This window comes from Pleuronectes platessa, chromosome 4 (genome assembly GCF_947347685.1).
Source record: "Pleuronectes platessa chromosome 4, fPlePla1.1, whole genome shotgun sequence".
NCBI classification, from domain to species: Eukaryota; Metazoa; Chordata; class Actinopteri; order Pleuronectiformes; family Pleuronectidae; genus Pleuronectes; species Pleuronectes platessa.
Genome location: NC_070629.1, coordinates 8,874,411 through 8,891,463, shown reverse-complemented (window position 1 = coordinate 8,891,463; position 17,053 = coordinate 8,874,411). Strand labels below are relative to the sequence as shown.

The 17,053-nt window shown below is 42.0% G+C and overlaps 1 long non-coding RNA gene across 1 annotated transcript in view; it reads left to right on the top strand.

Moving 5' to 3' along the window:
* The first annotated feature begins 368 nt into the window (after window positions 1–368).
* The window catches only part of LOC128438106 (uncharacterized), a 92,357-nt gene continuing 75,672 nt past the window's right edge, over window positions 369–17,053 (top strand). Inside the window, exon 1 of the long non-coding RNA XR_008338287.1 lies at window positions 369–483. This is a non-coding gene — a long non-coding RNA (uncharacterized LOC128438106). The remainder of the gene's footprint in view (window positions 484–17,053) is intronic.

The window sequence follows — 17,053 nt, the reverse complement described above, 5'->3', positions numbered from 1 at the left end:
AAACTAAAGTAATACTTCATTATATATACTAATAGTCCAGATAAACAATCATATAATCCTGTACTGGTTTCTTCCGGTGCTGATGATGGGGCGGAGACGCTTGTGTGTGACGGCCAGCATCCAGCCGCTCTGTGGTGGTGGATGAGAGAGATAAAGGCAGCTCTGCCCCTCACACAGCAGCAGCCACTAACTGGTAACCACCACTAACTAACCAACCACTGCAGCTCTCAGTGCACGTGGTAACTTTTTTTATTCAAATCACTTCAGGATACTTTGTTTTTTTTTGCGCGTGGCGTGGACCGGAGGGAGCGCGAGCCCGAACAACTATCCAGTGTGAGCTCGTGGAAGAGCCCAGTGTCCCTGCGGCAGCCAAGTTACGCACACACACAGTAACGTTGTACCGGACTACCGCTACACCGCCGCACACTCACACCGGGGGAGAGTCCTCGTCTGCGGGCACAAGGATGAACCGGAGAGCCTGAGGTAAATATCACGGCAGCGCTTTGCTCTACAGAGGGATTTCCATGCGGTGATTATTTACGCCAAGTTTGAGCCTGTGCCATCACAACTCAGGTGGAGGAAGGAGGGGGGAGGGTGTGACAGAATGTAACAGCCGGACAATAATGTAGCTTCATAATAAGAAGAATGATAATAACAATAACAACGCCAGTGGAGGAGCTGGTGAATAAAGCGCGCTCTGTGCTCGCACCGGAGCTCGCAGGTGAAGCATATTGATCAGGAGCTGTTGAAGCCTGTGATTCAAAGCACGTCGGTGGTTTTAAATGTGCCATAGAGATTAAGCGGGATACTTAGCGTTTAGCACCAGCTACGTGTGTAAACCAGCACATATACGCGTGTGCTTGGAAGCGCTCATCGCGAATTGACGGTCAGAGGCAAGCGAACCGCAACGATCTGTCAATCACCTCACGTCCATTGTCTTTGCCCCGCCTGTTTGTGAGCGAGTTGCCATGGAGAGTCTTCCGGTGTCCCTGGCCTTATTTGGAGAATGGGGACGTCTGTGTGGCAGTGATTCTAGACTGATTGTTTGGGTTATAAGTGTTATTATTATACCACAGCTTGGTTGAATTTCCTTTTGTGACGTGTTCTTTAAAACTTGGAAAAACGCTAATTCCACTCTGTGAAAAGGTGCCCACCCCACATGTCTAATTGGTCTGTGTCAGTGTTCCACGTCCCATGTGAGGAGCAGCCGCCAGAATGACTGAGTGCCTCAAAGCAACGACCTGAGCTCAGGCCATTAAAGAGGCCTCAGATGAGGTTCTCACACCCAGCTGGCGCTGTAAAGGTCTCTGGACATGGTCGCACGCAATTAAAGCAATTAATTGCGAGCTTGTGCCAATAATTAGCATTTTCTTGGGAGGGGTATTGAATCCATCAAAGCGACTGAAATCCCTCACTCACACACTTTTGCTTTTAGAGCCTTCTTGTTACATTACATTTAATTTAGTTTATGTATCCACTGTGGCAACTGTACTTAGAGGAGGGAAGTGGCACATACTGGGCAATGACCCAACTGTGCAGTAAACAACTTCATTGACATTAATGAGACAATATATTTAATTTACATTTGTATATTTAACAATTGCTTTTTCTAGAGCCGGTAACATGTCCTCCTGTGGCCTTTTTATTAAAAAACATTTTGAGCGAAATAAGCCTTCAGCCCCATGACTGAGTATTTCCCACCTTACCGCTGCAGTAAACAAATTGCAGTCTGAAAAAACAAACAGATTCTGACAGCCAGGGTTTGTGATGCCACAAACTTAAGAAACCAATCCTGTGGGTGGGGCTCAGGCGCTGGAACTTCAAATGCAGGTGAACTGTGAGGCGGGGGGGGGGGGGGGGGGGGGGTACAGGAACAACAGCGCAGTCACATTAGCATATTCGCAAGTAGTATATTCACATGATGTTGAAACCCTGCTTGCGAGACCCTGGAGTGCAAATTTGTTTTATGTGTGTTGGCCAGTGGTGTAGTGTACCTGTGTATGTGCAAGCTGTTGTGAAGTACGGAACAAAGCAGCTAAGCAAACCTAGAAAAAATATTGTAGGTGCAGGAAAGGGATCCACATATCCCTATGTGGTAGTGAACGTTTAGGCCAGGTGCTCAGGATTTTGTCGGCTGATTAAATGAGGGGACTCCATGAAACAGATATGTTTGAGTTAATGTGGTCGTTTAATGAGGAAACAGTTCTGATGTAGAGCTCTCTGCCTAGGATTTGCGATCAGGACCACACAGAAACCTGAGAGTTTTAACCATTCAGGCAGCCAAGGCATTGTCAAAGAAAAAAAGTGAATCCACATTACTTCATTGTTTTGTTAATTGCCTTAGGGTGCCTTAGGGCCACATTACTTTCAGAAGCTGATGGGAAGTTTAATTCATGTTTCAAGGTGTCACTGTAGCTCATGCTGTACTGCTCAAAATGGACAAACATATTTTAAATTCTGTCTTGCCCACAGCAGAATGAATACTTCACTCTAAGTGCAGCTTTTATTTTGTTGTACAAGTTTGGAGGATCCTGCTCATCTGAAAGACCAGTCAAATCTGAAGTGGTGTAATGTAATAATAATAATACGGTGTTGGCACATCCAGGTTGTGGCTTTTTGGAAAACAAAATATTTGCAACACAAAAACAGTGCAGTCTCTGGACAGAACGAGCATCTGCACACCACCTGTGATTGTGCTGAAACACACCCAGTAACGGGGGAAAACAAGAACACTTTAGATTAATGCAATTGATAGAAAATACTACAAAAATAATTGCATTGGTTTCCTGCATAAATTATCAGACGTATGCTGACACAATATAATAGATCAGCTTTGTTGTGTCCAATAGATTCTGTTTCTCTTACTGCCATTTGCTTACTTATTACTTTACTGATGTCTACTTTTTGACTTTGCGTTATGCTGCTGTAATACATACATTTCCCTGTTGTGGGACTAATGAAGGATTTTGTTATCCTTTTCTTATCTTATCATAATCATCAGTGAACAGGCAAATTAGTGATACAAAAAAAATTCTTCTGGAGAATTTGGGGTTTATATATTTGAAGGTTGCAGGAGAAAAAAACAGCTGCAGTTTTGATCCTGGCTTTAAAATAGAACAAACTCTTGTAGCACCACCTGAAGATCTTAAAGGTTAACATGAAATTTTGCTAATGGACTTGACAAGATCTGAGGTCAGCTTTAGTCTCAGGAGCAGTTCATGCTCTGATGAACTAATTTATTAGGAAGTACGATGTCTGAAGAAGACACATTCCTTATCGTCTGCCCTGCAGCACGTTGGCAATCTGGATATATAAACGGAGATGGTGGTTACTGTCAGATTGTGGCTTTGCCTCAAATCTGCAGGCTGTGACTGGAAATGTCTGATTACAAGTCCCTGGTTTGAACATCATCTCTTCACTGTATCCACGGACATGGTACACAGCTTATTCAGGACTGTCTGCAGATACTGGTCTGGCTCTCTTTTGTGAAATTTCCCTGACTGAGTCAGAGAGACATGCAAGATAGAAACTTCTAGAGAAGGTGGTGAAATGTGATGAGGGTTAAAAAGCTCTGCATTTTTCACAGATGCATGTATTTGAAGGCTGATATCTACTGTATATGTCTGTGTCTAAACATTAATTGCCTGAAGCTTATTATTGTTTACGTCAGAAGTCTTCATGACACTGGAAAACGTAGTGTGGTAAACAAGAGGAAAAATGTCTGCATGGATTAATTGGGTTTGCAATACTCTGCAATATTAGTTGCAATTTATTGCAACAGGGTGTTTAAAGGCAGAAACATCCAGGGATTTAATATTTAGTTTTTCCCACATTATTTTAGTCTCTAGATCATAAAATGCAATACATGTGTCTGTGAACATTAGAAGTGGATGTTGCTTCACAGAGATTTGATCTAGCTGTTAATTTACATTTAATTTAGAAACAGAATGTTTGAAACAAAGTGAATGTGTAGCTCAGTGATGTGGAGTCTCAAGTAATTTGGTGGTTTCCTCAGATTTATTATCTCGCCCACGGAATTATTCCTCTTGCAGTACACGGGAACAGGGTTATGGGACTTTGAAATTGGCCGACAATCAAAATTGTGATTTTGATGAAAAATGTAAATGGAAAGTAGAAATTCGCCTGGGTTCGGGGTCCATTTCTCTGCTCAGCAGACGAGCTGTCAATAGACATGCAAGAGCAGCTTATTGAGCTGAAGAGTGACAGTAGACTAAAGCATCTGCTTACCAACTCCCCTCTTTCTTCATTCTGAGTAGCAGGGATGCAGGAATACCCTCAGCTTTGCAACATAGCCTTAAAAATGATCCTCCTTTTCGCGTCGACTTATTTGTGCGAGGCAGGCTTTTCAAGACTGACTGTGCTCAAAACTAAATATCGCAACCACTCACAGATCGAGGATGACCTAAGGATATGTTTGTCAAACATTGCCTCAAGATTTGAGGACCTTTGCAAGGCAAAGCAGGCTCATGTCTCACATTGATAGACCTGCAAGATTTTTTCTAAAGATCACAAGAGGCCCATAATAATAACAGTATCCTAATGATAGAAATAATAACACTTGTTATTATTATGATAATAATAATAATATAATGATGTTGATAATAATTATGATTATTATAATAAGAAAACATGTAGGCTCACATAGCTGCTAATATTAATAGCCTATTAACAGGCCTACTACTACTGATCATAATCATAATAATAATAACAATAATAATAACCAGAACAGTAATAATAAGTACATGTAATACTTACTACGAATGCAAGGAAATATAAATAAATATTCAAAATACAATTACAAAATAATAGAACAGGATAGAATAGATTGTCTTGTTGTCTTTGTGACGGCCCTGATATCCTCTGGTCAGGGTCAAAAGACAGAGGGTGAATAGATTCATACAAGTGTGTTTGAGCCAAACCACAACGATTAAAAGAAAACCACAAAGAGACAAACAAAGAGACATAATACAACTCAAAAAGAGACAAAACAAAACAGAACACCGTCTCTGAATCTGTGGCTCTGGTTCATGTGTAGGAGTGGGGTGCATCCTTTCATAATCCCAAGTATCTCATAATCCGTCCAAAGTCATGAGCCTGGCATCTTGCTTAAGGTGTATCCTGTCTCTTCCTGTAAGAGTAGTGTTTAACCAGCCACAGGAATCTCTCCTCCTCACTACTTTAAAAACAAATCTTGTTTCTTACTTTACCTAAGGCCTATTGTGCAGTTTATTACTTGGAGTAGCCACACTGCCATTGCTGGTTTGTGGTGTGTTTGTGGATGTTTTAATGATGATGCTTGAATAAACTGCTGGATGGGCCAGAGAGAACAAATCAGTTTTAAGTAGCACCATATTCAATTTGCAGTAGTTTTAAGTAGGGTTGGGTATGGCGAGGAGGTTGGTCATCTATTAATCCAAAGGTCGGTGGTTCGATCCCTGTGTGACCTTATGCATGACGCCGAGCCCCAAGCTGCGGTGTGAGTGTTACACAATGCACAATATGAATGTACATGTATGGTTGAATGATGACCTGTAATGTAAAACACTTTACAGATCCGAAGAGTGCAGTTCATTTACATGTGTTAAAACTTTAATAAGAAGAATCACAGCATTGTGAAGTTTGACGTACTGACGGTTAAGTGACGACTGACTTCAACGTTCTGTTTTCCTTTTATCTGAGCATCTCATATCAAAGGAAAAACAGCACGTTGAAGTCAGTCGTCAGGTTAAGTGACTGACTTCAATGTTCTGTTTTTCCTTTAATCTGAGCAATCTTGTTTTTCCTTTAATCTGAGCAATCTCATATCAAAGGATACAACAGAACTTTGAAGACTGTCGTTACTTAAGCGTCAGTTTTCTGTCAGTTTTCACTCAGTTCTCTTCGGACTACTTGGCTGGTTGCACCTGAACTCGTTTCTTGCACCTGAACTCGTTTCTTTGGATTTGCCCTGAAGACAACTACGATTTATTTGAATCAACATGATCCCAAAACAAAAGAAAAGCGTGGAATTAACTTCGAAGCCAGCTCCTCTTGTGCTGGGAGAGAAGAGGAAGATGTTCCGGTGGCCCCGTGACACTGAACCGGTTGTGTTCTTGGAGGCTTCCTTCTCCTCAAAAAAGCCATGGAACCCAGCTCAGAGGGACCAGAAGAGGCGACGCATTCCATCCAAGCCCGTGGTGTTTCTCGGCGCTGCCTCCTACGAGGATCAGCCGCAGGTGGACATCACCTTTGGCGCTGCCTCCTACGAGGATCAGCCGCAGGTGGACATCACCTTTGGCGCTGCCTCCTACGAGGATCTGCCGCAGGTGGACATCACCTTTGGCGCTGCCTCCTACGAGGATCTGCCGCAGGTGGAATTAACTTCCAAGCCAGCTCCTCTTGTGCTAGGAGAGAAGAGGAAGATGTTCCGGTGGCCCCGTGACACTGAACCGGTTGTGTTCTTGGAGGCTTCCTGCTCCTCAAAGAAGCCATGGAACCCAGCAGATCAGAAGGACCAGAAGAGGCGACGTATTCCATCCAAGCCCGTGGTCTTTCTCGGCGCTGCCTCCTACGAGGATCAGCCGCAGGTGGACATCACCTTTGGCGCTGCCTCCTACAAGGATCAGCCGCAGGTGGACATCACCTTTGGCGCTGCCTCCTACGAGGATCTGCCGCAGGTGGAATTAACTTCCAAGCCAGCTCCTCTTGTGCTAGGAGAGAAGAGGAAGATGTTCCGGTGGCCCCGTGACACTGAACCGGTTGTGTTCTTGGAGGCTTCCTGCTCCTCAAAGAAGCCATGGAACCCAGCTGATCAGAAGGACCAGAAGAGGCGACGCATTCTATCCAAGCCCGTGGTCTTTCTCGGCGCTGCCTCCTACGAGGATCAGCCGCAGGTGGACATCACCTTTGGCGCTGCCTCCTACGAGGATCTGCCGCAGGTGGAATTAACTTCCAAGCCAGCTCCTCTTGTGCTAGGAGAGAAGAGGAAGATGTTCCGGTGGCCCCGTGACACTGAACCGGTTGTGTTCTTGGAGGCTTCCTGCTCCTCAAAGAAGCCATGGAACCCAGCTGATCAGAAGGACCAGAAGAGGCGACGCATTCTATCCAAGCCCGTGGTCTTTCTCGGCGCTGCCTCCTACGAGGATCAGCCGCAGGTGGACATCACCTTTGGCGCTGCCTCCTACGAGGATCTGCCGCAGGTGGACATCACCTTTGGCGCTGCCTCCTACGAGGATCAGCCGCAGGTGGAATTAACTTCCAAGCCAGCTCCTCTTGTGCTAGGAGAGAAGAGGAAGATGTTCCGGTGGCCCCGTGACACTGAACCGGTTGTGTTCTTGGAGGCTTCCTGCTCCTCAAAGAAGCCATGGAACTCAGCTGATCAGAAGGACCAGAAGAGGCGACGCATTCCATCCAAGCCCGTGGTCTTTCTCGGCGCTGCCTCCTACGAGGATCAGCCGCAGGTGGACATCACCTTTGGCGCTGCCTCCTACGAGGATCTGCCGCAGGTGGACATCACCTTTGGCGCTGCCTCCTACGAGGATCGGCCGCAGGTGGAATTACCTTCCAAGCCAGCTCCTCTTGTGCTAGGAGAGAAGAGGAAGATGTTCCGGTGGCCCCGTGACACTGAACCGGTTGTGTTCTTGGAGGCTTCCTGCTCCTCAAAGAAGCCATGGAACCCAGCTGATCAGAAGGACCAGAAGAGGCGACGTATTCCATCCAAGCCCGTGGTCTTTCTCGGCGCTGCCTCCTACGAGGATCAGCCGCAGGTGGACATCACCTTTGGCGCTGCCTCCTACGAGTATCAGCCGCAGGTGGACATCACCTTTGGCGCTGCCTCCTACGAGGATCTGCCGCAGGTGGAATTAACTTCCAAGCCAGCTCCTCTTGTGCTAGGAGAGATGCATTTTGAAGCGTTGCATCGTTTTGCCAAAAAATAAATAAATAATGAGCGAAGGATGAACCTTCGCCGTACATCAATGTTTACGGTTTGGGGAAATGTCCAATTCTGAGATAGAGAAAGAGAGAGAGAGATACGTCACCTTTGCAAGAAATAAATACTCCTGTGATCTTTGAACACTGACACTGCAGGAGTTTAGTTGATTGTTTACGGCTCAGCATTAAAGGATTCATGGTCCAGAACATCATTTTTTTTAATCAAACTTTGACGCCATGCCACGGACACAACGTGTGACGAAAAATCAATCTTTTAATAACTTTTTATCTCCATCTTGTTGTGATGACACTCATCTCAATTTGAAAACTGTCAGGGCTCGGGCCTTAATAAATAGTTAAAAAAGTAATAATAATTGTCTGTATGGGCCTAACAATAGCCTAACCTTGACATGTCAGGCCTATCAATAACAATATGCTATCTATCTATCTATATATGGTGGTGTGGTTGAGGGTGGCGGTGGCGGGCGGCGGGGGGGTGGGGGGGCCCCAACTACCCCTAACCAGCTTTGGGGGGGCCCAGCTTGCAAAAGTTTGAGAACCCCTGTCCTAGCTGATTAGACTTCTGCTCATGCTGAAGTTGGGGAGTAACTCTGTTGGAGTTACACTTTGTCACCAAACCGCACAAATCAGTAACAATTAACAAAAAACAAACTTAACAGCAAAAACTAATCAGAGCGTCAGAGCAATTGGAATCAAGCACATTGTGCACTTGCCCTCACAGCGTTCATAAGAGATCTAATCAGCAGCTAGGTGAGAGAAAAAACCTGTGGCGATCAGTATTTCACACATTCACTAGACAGAAAGTAGACTTTCTAAATTTCTAAGCGGTTTAGATGCATTTGTCAGTTACAGTGCCTTGCATAAGTATTCACCCCCTTTGGACTTTTCTACATTTTGTCATGGTATAACCACAGATTAAAATTTATTTCATCGTGAGTTTATGTAATGGACCAACACAAAATAGTGCATCATTTGGAAGTGGGGGGAAATATTACATGGATTTCACAATTAATTACAAATAAAAATCTGAAAAGTGTTGAGTGCATATGTATTCACCCCCTTTACTGTGAAACCCCTAACAAAGATCTGGTGCGACCAATTGCATTCACAAGTCACATTTGCAAGTCACATAATTAGTAAATAGGGTCCACCTGTCTGCAATTTAATCTCAGTATAAATACACCTGTTCTGTGACAGACTCAGAGTTTGTTGGAGATCATTACTGAACAAACAGCATCATGAAGACCAAGGAGCTCACCAAACAGGTCAGGGATAAAGTTGTGGAGAAATATGAAGCAGGGTTAGGTTATAAAAAAATATCCAGAGCTTTGAACATCTCTCTGAGCACCATAAAATCCATCATAAGAAAATGGAAAGAATATGGCACAACCGCAAACCTACCAAGAGGAGGCCGTCCACCCAAACTGAAGAGTCGGACAAGGAGAAAATTAATCAGAGAAGCAACCAGGAGGCCCATGGTTACTCTGGAGGAGTTGCAGAGATCCACAGCTGAGGTGGGAGAATCTGTCCACAGGACAACTATTAGTCGTCTACTCCACAAATCTGGCCTTTATGGAAGAGTGGCAAGAAGAAAGCCATTGTTGAAAGGGATCCATAAAAAATCCCGTTTGGAGTTTGCCAGAAGCCATGTGGGAGACACAGCAAACATGTGGAAGAAGGTGCTCTGGTCAGATGAGACCAAAATTGAACTTTTTGGCCTCAATGCAAAACGCTATGTGTGGCGAAAACCCAACACTGCCCATCACCCTGAGCACACCATCCCAACAGTGAAACATGGTGGTGGTAGCATCATGCTGTGGGGATGCTTCTCTTCAGCAGGTACAGGGAAACTGGTCAGAATAGAGGGAAAGATGGATGGAGCCAAATACAGGGACATCTTTGAAGAAAATCTGATGCAGTCTGCAAAAGACTTGAGACTGGGGCGGAGGTTCATCTTCCAGCAGGACAATGACCCTAAACATACAGCCAGAGCTACAAAGGAATGGTTTGGATTAAAGAATGTTAATGTCTTAAAATGGCCCAGTCAAAGCCCAGACCTCAATCCAATAGAGAATCTATGGCAAGACTTGAAGATTGCGGTTCACAGACGGTCTCCATCCAATCTGACTGAGCTTCATCTTTTTTGCCAAGAAGAATGGACAAACCTTTCCATCTCTAGATGTGCAAAGCTGGTAAAGACATACCCCAAAAGACTTGCAGCTGTAATTGCAGCGAAAGGGGGTTCTACCAAGTATTGACACAGGGGGGTGAATACTTATGCACCCAGCAGATGTCAACTTTTTTGTTCTCATTATTGTTTGTGTCACAATAAAATGTATTTTGCACCTCCAAAGTACTATGCATGTTTTGTTGATCAAACGGGAAAAAGTTTATTTAAGTCTATTTGAATTCCAGTTAGTAACAGTACATAATGGGAGAAAGTCCAAGGGGGGTGAATACTTATGCAAGGCACTGTATGAGCCTGTACCCCCTCTTTCTACTACACTTTCAGAACCAACAGTAAAGAGGATAGTAGAGGTCTTATGTACATATTGTGTAATGGGTTTGTCAGGTCAGGTAGGTTGTGCGTTCACATGGTTTCTCAAGTCAGAATAGCTTAGGTAGTCGGCAAATATCCTGGAACATGAGTTGCTGACGTCATCACTTATAAACCAATGAATATCATTTTTCAATCAACTTTAATTAGTAGCTTTTAATGTGAACTTGTCAAATGTTTCACTCGCTTGGCTTTGTCTTTGCTCTTTGTTATCATGGCAATGTTAGAACGAGGTCAAGCTGTTGTTTACACGCCGTAAACAGACACATATTGTCTACATGTGCACTTGTCCATGTGTCGGAATAACTATTTCACAACTCGGGAAATAGGACCCTCTGAGGAGCGCATGAATTCACAAAGACTGCAACACGATCTTTGGTGCTTAATGCAAAGTTGAAGTCATGTTCAAAATGTATGCTGTCACTGAGTCAAAATGAAATGGCCATTAATTATTACAAGTGACAGAGGTTTTTCACGTATGCTTGCAGAGACTGTAATGGTTGCGATTCCGTCCCGGCTGTGATGGATCATGCAGGAGCTGTGTTTTGTGGCTGTTGTTAGCTGACTGAAGCGCTCTCTAATAGCGAGTGGTCAGAGTAAAGCCAGTCTGGACCTAAAGTGAATGGTCCTTTGTGGGACAGACACCTGCAGAGCTCTGCCTCCTGCTCCTGAAGTGATTAACATGCACCTCCAACCTCCCCGGCCTTCCCACTGCCCACTCCCTCCCTGCACACCCACCCTGGCACTGCTCTGTTGTCTTGGCACCTGTTCTACATGGCCCATCCTGCAAAGGCTATAACTCTTGTCTTTGTCTGGGCTGAGATAACACAGCGTGACTACAGAATTGTGTTTGGATTACCAATCGCCTCTGTCGATGGGTTAAAATCTTCACGCTTGTGTGAGGTAGACGGTGTGGCTCTGTTTGAGCAGGGGATTTTACATAATGAATGCTGTGACTCTCAATCATATGTCCATATTCAATATTCTGATAAAGAGTATGAACTTTGTTTTGATCAGGATTCAGTTTAAGGCTTTATTTTAAAGACCATCCGGCACAGCGTTAAAAGAAAACTTGAAGTCCTCTACTTAGATGAAACAGAGTCAGCAACTATAATACAAAACTGTGTGATCCTCTCACATATACAGCCTGTCAATGATGAGACAGTATTGAAACGAGTAGTGAAAACTGGACCTAAAATAACAACAAAAAAAAACTTTTACACTGGTTATTGACACAATCTCAGAATCACGTCTTGCTTAATTTAACAGATCATTTCAGACCGATTAGTATTTCCTGAACAAATTACATTTATTGATAGTAGATCCAATATTGCTGCAGCCTCTGCAGGAGAAGACAGTGGTTTATGGTATTAGATGTGGATAAGTCAACACAAAGTGCTGCACAGTGTTTTTTTTTAATCTAAAGCTGATACAGGATTTTTTGTTTCAGCAGGTGTGGTGCTGTGCCCCAACATCAAACCACTGAAATGATGTAAGATGGAGGCTCTGCACAGAAATACCTGCAGTTTATCATTAAAAAGGCCTTTGCATCAGACAGTGATTCAATAAAAGGCATAGGTGACAACACAGGATTTAAAAATGTTGTTAGATTTATTAGTGTTTATATTTTTTAAGATATAATTTAGCATCTCCAACACGGTGGCATTACTTTCATGTTACCCATTGACATCCAGGTTTGTGTATTTATCAGTCTGCATTCGTCTGATCCTGTTCTCTGTTTTATTGTTTTAACCAAGACAACATAGGTCCTCAAACTTTTCAACGTTGTTAGCTTATTCACTGTACATAGTCTAACTAAAACCATGACCTTCCTCCAAATCTAATCTTTTGTGCCTAAACCCTAACCACAGCTTCACCACAAAATGATCACATCCTGATTGGGTCTGTTATTTATTTTTCAACCATGATATTTAACAGTTTATTTTCCTGAAGAAGATTACGTCCCAGTTAAGTGAAAGATTTGTCAGTTGCAAGTGAGCGGAATGAAGAATGAATGCCTCTACCTACTTGGCCGCCATAACTCCACCTTTATCATCCAACCATAGCTTTCACATCTCATTATTATTTAGATTTGGTCAATACAAACCCAATTTATAATTAAAAAATGCACGATTATGAAGAGCTAGACTATAATTCCTCAGTTTCCCCCATCACAACCTTTTCTTTTAATCCCAGCAGAGGTATTTTCAGTCAACAGAGGAATCATTATGAGTCATATTATCCGCAGGTTTTATTTTTTAGTCTGATGCTGTACTTTGTCCTTTAATGCTGGGGTCAGCGCAGGTAGCTCAGTGCTGCCAGACACGATGACCCATGTGTCAAAATTGGTTTTAAATCAGATTTCCGTGGCGTCATCTCTCCACCCAATTGTTGGGCACTCGGTTGTCATTGTTATTAGAGCATCAGCCAGCCTGTGCTCTGTAACATGTTGACTCACTGATAATCCAATCCCCTGTCTCACGCCCTCACTGTGTCGTGGACTCTGCATTATCATAGAGCTCTGATTGAAATCCTTCTTTCCCAAACCTGTCTACCTCCTTTATTCCAACCTCTCCTCCTGTGTCAGTGGATTAACATGGCCTTACATCTTTATTTTCCCTCAACACACACATACACACACATGTTTATAAATATGAAAGACAAAAAAATAACATAAATATAATTAAATTAAATACACAGATGGCTTTTTGTGTAATTCTATATTTATTTAGAGATTTTTTTATTTATCCATTACTACATTTATTAATTTATGTATTTCTACATTTATTTATGTACTTATTTTATCCATCATAAATGTAGAAATACATACATTTAAAAATAAATAAATAGCCTTTTTTTCCACGCAAACTGTGTCTATTTACTTATTTATGTATTTATACTTAGGTCATTCCTCATCCTCATTCTTGGTGACTAGAGATTTTGACCAAACAGAACTTGTATGTGTCTGATTATCTTAACTCTTTACCTCCTCCTCCCTGCCCCACTCCCAGACATGAGTCGAGAAGGATTAACTCCACCCTCCATATTCTGGCCTGCCTTGATTATGTCCAGGGATAAGAGCTGCTTAATTGTAATCACTGGAGCCGCCCTGAGCGGTGTAAACACAGGAAGTTACGGACGAGCTCAGCCCACACATTGAAGCTCAGTTCACAGCAGAACGTGGTGAAGCAACATTAACACACCTGCTCAATATATTCCAACAGGACCACGTTTTCTCACTAATTGACTGTCTCTGCAGAGGAGGCCATGTTTACTGTCTCAGTTGTCTCTTTGTTGTCAGTTAGCTGGAATTTATGTTTCTAAAGATATGGAAATAAATCCATCACTTAATATAACTATTATACAAGCTGAGCTTTGAGGCATAAAGAAAAACGATGGTGTTTCATGTGTTTATTCATTTAGGTACAACAATGTCAGTGTGACAAAGAGTCACAATTCATACGTGTATTTAGTAAATAAAACCAAAGTTATGAGTCACATCAACTCCAAATATAAAAGCAATTATTATTGTGTTTTATAAAGGTAACTTTATAGCAACTTAATAAAGAAACATCACATCATTGGTGTTGAGTAAGACTTCATTTTAGATTTAATATTTATAATTTTGTAAAACCTATATAGTCACTGAGATATTCTCCCAAACCTGCAGAGTTGTTTAATATGTGTCTTGTGATAACACTTCTTTGTATTTTATCTTAATAAAAACAAAGTTTTAGAAGAATCAAAATTTTACTTAAACTAAAGCTAACATTAATCTTACAAAGAAAGATCACTGTTCACATTACCTGTTTCCAAGTAATTTCTTCACATGCCCAAATGTATACACATTCTTAGAAACAGTACAACCACAGTCTATGCAGCAGTTGATGGTTCAATGCCTTGCCCATGAGCACCTCAGCAGGAGCTGTAGCAAGTTCAAATCATCTAGATTTACTGTAATATTCTGTACCAATTTCCCCATTGATACCCTAATAATCAAAGCAATATACATCTACATATAACGTAGACACAAATTCTCAAAATGATAAATTGCCCGCAGCCTTTCTCATTGATAATTTGTGGGTCTGTTCATATTTGATGTTTGCGATGGAGCTTGAAAGTGTGAAATGAAGTTGCCACATCATTAGATGATTCTGGGGGGAGGGGAACAGTTGCTGCAAATTATTTGCTTTAGTGTGTAATTGCTTCCCAGGGAATAGGTTGGGGAAAATTGATTATTAATAGACATATTTGTCTGGAGCAGTTGTAGTGAGGTCTTACGTAACTTGGGGTCAATGTGCCATGGTCGCCAAACTGTCGGACATTACACATAGGCATAGAGCCCATCATTTCAGGTGGTGAAGCTACGCTGTGACAATTCCTTATTCCATGTGAGAGGATTTATTATTACGTATTATTGAATCACTGTCAATAATGAGAGTGGTTTCTTAGTTGATGTGTTGGACTTTCATTGTTAAAAACTATAACTCCTGTAAAGAGCTTTGAATGGTCATCGAGACTAGAAAAGCGCTATGTACATACAGACAATTTACCATTTTACCTCAGCTAAGGGGTGTAAAGTGTCAGTTTAGGTGACCTGGGAATTGCATCTCTGTATTTTGTGTCCTGTTGCCTGCATTGGACTCGATTAGCAGCAAAAACAAATCATGGGTTGGTCTGTATGAGTTGCAGTGTGGGAAAACCCTGTCCTATTGAACTTTCCACTGAGCGAAGGCCCAATCCTCTGGAGAGTACAGCTTTAATGTCTGTCCCTCTGACAAGGACATCTTTATGCCAAAAAACTGCCTCCCAATGAAGATCCTTAGCTGAGCAAGTGAATTAAGGAAAGTCTTGTGTTGAAGGGGCTCTAGCGGAGCAGGTGGCCATCTGGTACTTGACTCATGTCAGAGCTGAGGTCAAATCTCAGGCGACCTGTCCTTGGTGCAACGACAACATCAGAGCCAATTACTGCCCTCACACAATCCCCCTCGAAAACACTTTGTCCCGTTTTCCACGACAGTCACTGGATGTCAATAGTGGGAAGAGGTTACAATGGCTAGAATATGATATGTATTGATTATGTTTTTGTTATCTCCCTGCAATGTGCACTAATAAGTTTAAGTTCAACATTTAGGGAAAAACATTTATTTGATTTATTGCTGACAACTAGAAGAGAAGATTGGCACTAATCCCATGTCAGCAGTCTACATGAGAATGTTAGCTTAGCATGAATTAGATCAGTTATACTGGCTCTGATGTTTAAAATAATAACACTCTACCTACAAAGGTCACAAGTTATCTGTTGTTTGCTAATAGCCTACCATAGGTTTTCATAAGAATTGAACAAAGTTGTCGTTTTTACACATAGACTGATGGACGACACGATTGGGCCCCAAATGTGAAAACAAAATGTCAATGTCAATGTCAAACCCAATTATAAATAAAAATACATGACAAATAGTTTTTCTCAAAGATGCTCTGTCCTTTTAGGAGGTTCTCATCTCACTGATGTTAGTTCAAGTGTTAATAATTCTGGTAAAGTTTGGTTTTAATTAGTTATTTGACACAATGTAAACAGGATGAACAGTAATGATTGAAAGGATATTTTAGCTTCATGTTTTTGATAGTGAGAGGAAGTGGAGATGTATCGTCCTCTTGTCTTACGGTTTTATAGGGTTAGGATATTGGAGTCAACACATTTTTATACTTTGGATCAAACAAATTAGATATAATGTACCTTGTTAATTACATTTGGACAGAACCGTTTCTTCTTATTTTCAGTCTAACTAAAGGCCGGCGCATGCTTCTGCGTTTTCACGGGCCCGCAAGCGCAATCCCATAGAGTAAGTGGTAAGGAGTCTTTTCATTCTCGTGTAGACTAGAAATGGACGACCACACAACTTTCCCGACTACTAACATTAATCTGAGCTTTAAAGATAAACATTATGAATATGGTCAGTTGAAAACAAACAGGCACACAGCCCACTGACAACATGGGATTCCTCTGACTCGATTTGAAAGGACTCACAGAGAAGCAGTCGGAAGCCCTTTTAGTTTAGAGTAAATCCTGGGGGTGTAAATGTATGCAGATATGCAGAAACCTCATTAGAGATTTAGATGTAGTTCTTTGCTCTGACTGCAGTGATGTTTGCTCTCCTGCTGTGCTGCTTAACTGCTCAGTTTTCCTGAGCATTCACACGACATGTAATTGTGCTGGCGGAAGGTACGAGAATATACATATTCATTTTGAGGGATGTATTTGAAAATCATAGCAAGTTACTGTAGAGATTTAACAAAGTAATGAGTTTTAACAAAGCTTCGACAAAGTTATTGTTCACGTTCAGAATTTCATTTTCAAACGATTAATGAGTTAAGTCGAACTTGTAATGAGCTACATAGACATCCATTTGTTAAATACCCTTGTTCCTCACTGATCACCAAAATGTTCACTCAATGGTTCTTTTAATTTAGGTTCATCACATTCATTTTCATACATATACAGTAAAATATATATAATTTTACATTCTTTTCTAAGGATAGAGG